Consider the following 3,441-nt stretch of genomic DNA (forward strand, 5'->3'; position numbering starts at 1 on the left):
ATGCACTGTGAGCTCCCGGGGGCTCAGAAAGGCAACGCCGGTCCGGCCGGCTTCGAGGTGCCCGGTAAATGCCAGGGAGCGCCGCTGAAGGAACTGCCGCGGGTGACTCGTCCCAGCGCCGGTAAAGCCCTCTCGAATCCTCAGATGTCCTTTAAAATAACCGTCAGCAACGGCAGCGAGCACACGGAGCCTCAGCAGAGCCCCCCTGAAATGTCAGCGCCTCTGCTCGATTTCGTCCCCAAAAGAGCCAGCATCTTCGAGCGGATCCCGGTTCTGCCCAGGGCGCAGGAGCTGCGATGCGCTAGAGGCTCCAAAGATTATTTCCAGCAGCAGAAACATCAAAGCCTGAAGGGTGAGTCTAAAAATGCACGAACTGAGCACTATCACCACATAAAAAAAAAAAATAATAATCCACCACCCAAACAAAAATATGCATCTAGCTCTTTTTTTTTTTTTTAATGATTTTTTTTCCCCACTCTCCTTTTTGGTCTTCAGTATGTTTTCTAACTTGTTTATCAAACTACAAGCTTTAAAACTTTTTTTTTTCCTATGCCCCTTGGAGGCGCAGGATAAACCAGACTGCTTTTTGCCGATGGGAAACAGAGTGTTTCTCAATATTTTTTTAAAAGAAATCCGGAGACCAGCATCATCTTCTCCTGAGCGGCTGCTGCTGGGTTTGGTCGTTTCTCAGAGGTGGTTGTTTTGAGGATGGTGCTGAACACTGGGTTAGTCTGTCCTGCGCCTGAGCGTGCTTGTGGGGTGTTTGTTTGTCAGTATGCCTGACTGACAATAAATGCCTAGTTCTTATTCAGCAGTTTCACCACGGTTGCTTGGATTTATAGTTTGTATTTCAAGGGGGTGTTACAAATGCTGGATTCAGGCAGTGAATCCTCAGACTCAGGATTCCTGGTGCCTGAAAGGCATGGCGTAAGTTTAAATTCTGCTAATTAACAAATGTCCAATTTCCATTTATCCCTTGTTAAAGAAGCAGCACTGAAGTTAGGTTAGGAATTGCCCACTAAAATCCGTTAGTTACCCTTTTGAGCCAGAACTTGTTAATTGAGCTGGAATTTGTTAATCAAAATTTAGTTTTAAAATAATCCCTCTGAGGTATCACTGGGTGAATTCAGAGGGAATTCAATCATTCCTTTACACTCCAAAGCCACTCGCAGAGACATACGCACCTAAGGTTGTTAACATTAAAGCAATGTTTTTTGTAAAGTTAAAAAGGTAATTCTCTTTTTCTCTTCTCAGTCCTTTCTTGTTCTCTATTTTAGAGATGTACCTGCTGTTATCTTCTTGGTGTAAGTTCCCACCAGGATTTTTTCAGTGCATCACTTTCTGTCCATTCTTCTGAAAAATAAAAGTAAACTGCATGCCCTTGAACTAGTAACATTTTCTTTTCTGAGCTTGTTATCTAGGGTGATGGCACCTTTCATTGCCATGAAGTTATGTTAATGAACACCTCAATCTGTGCGAGGTCTGTCCTGCAAACTGTAGGATGTGTTTGTTCATCGCCAGTGAATACAGACAGAGTGGAGCAGCAGGTTATAAATTACCTTTTTTATTTTTCTGTTTGTTAATGCTGCAATTCTCCTCTCCTGATGTAAAAAAAAAAAAAAAAGTTTGTTAATGTTTGGCAAGAATGAAATGAAGGTCTGTTACACAGAACCAGATTTGGAGGGGGGAGAAGAAGGATTCACAAAGTATAAAGGGACAGCTATGAGCTGTACTGCTGCTGTGCTGCTGCGACTGCTGCCTGTAAAAGGGACTCATGAGATGTTCAGGTCCCTTGTGGTCTCATGAGTGGGGTTGGTGCCCCTCGACTAGGGTTGGTACCAGCCTAAAACCCTATCCGTGCATGTCCCTATCCAGGCAGACTGTTGAAGCACTTTCCTTTTTCACTCTGAGCTGCTTAGTCCTCTTTTCATGCTTATTTCTCTTGTGAGCGCTGCAGAGGGCAGGGGTGTAGGGAGGGTAAGAAGAAAAGTGTAATTTCTATTCACTTGGGACTTCTTGTAGTAGGTGTAGGTGGGCTCTGGGTGAAGGTTGCTAATTCATCTTTCCTGACTGATCATTTTCCCCTTTTCACCACTGGGGTAAAAAAAAAAATGTTTTGAATTTTGTTGCTGTTCTTTGTCTAATGCATTTTCTGTTCAGGGTGTTACCTTGTGTGGCTTCAGCATATGGGTGACTTGAGTCATGGGAGTAAGTAGGAGGTATCCATGGGCAGGATAGGGTTCATTTACTGACTGTGGTGATTTGATGGATGATGTTGGATTTTTCCAAAGACGGCAGCACTGGGTTTTTTTGGTTGCGTTTTTTGGTTTTGTTTTTGCCTTTTTTTTATTTCCCCCCTGTGAAGATATTTTCAGAAGTTAGGAAAAGGTAAACTTTTGGGCTAGAGTCTGATTTCCAATGTGTGAACTGTGCTGCTCCTTCTGACCTGTATGGTGTCAGCAAATGCCTTAATGTCCACTCTGGCATTTTGGAATTCTCCCACTGCATACTGCAAGCTGCCAGCCTCTGCTCAGCACCCTATGCTTCCGAGTCAGTTCCACGGAAGTAACAGATGCCAGTCAACTGCTCGCTCTGATCTAACTGTAAAATCAGAGCTCTGTGTATCTAAAGTGAGCAATGCTGCAGAGGGCAGAGCCACTGATCCTTCAAGGAGTGGTGTAAACCATCTCCCAACACCCCTGGTTGTCTCAGGAAGATACAGAAAAGGGCCAAGGATGGCTGTATGTGGATGTGATATAACAAGATAAAAAAAAAAGGAATGAGGGCAATATTCAGATCTACCCAGTAAAAGGTTTTAGGAAGAAAACTGATGACAGCTTGATTTCAGATCATCACGCTGTGTGTCTCCTGCTCTCCAACCCCAGAGTACCGTGTACCCAGTAATTCCCTTTGCAATCTGGGTTAGATTACAGAATGTGCCTCCTGGTTTTGGTTTATCCACAGTTGAAAGCTGCAAGTAGGGAGGGTAAAAGACCCTCTTTAACAAGAGCAAAATCAATTTTTATAGTTGCCTGTAAAAAATATTTTTTTTCTAAACATGCCTTTACTCTTTTTTGGATTTTTTTCAAAAAGAATGAATCAAAATGATGCACTACCCTACTAATAAAAAGGGCAGCTTTGAAGTAATCACAATGGGGGAAAAGCATCCTGCTGTTGTAATGTCTCTGTGGTGTTACTCTACTGCTTCACAGTGTTTAAGTTATGATCCTGCAAAATGCTTCTGTGCCTGAGCAAGTCTTTTTACATGAACAGCCAAACAAAAACTTGAGGGGAGGTGGTGAGGATTACTTCTGGGAATCAGATCATTTGGGTCTAAACTTTGCAGGATGGAGCTGTTGGTTGTTTACCAAAAATATCAGTATTTCGGAATTGGGCTTCGTGTTTTGTTCTGTTTGGGAGCTGTTTAAAATAAACACCCAG

This window comes from Charadrius vociferus, unplaced genomic scaffold, assembly GCF_000708025.1.
Source record: "Charadrius vociferus isolate BGI_N301 unplaced genomic scaffold, ASM70802v2 scaffold163, whole genome shotgun sequence".
Lineage (NCBI taxonomy): Eukaryota > Metazoa > Chordata > Aves > Charadriiformes > Charadriidae > Charadrius > Charadrius vociferus.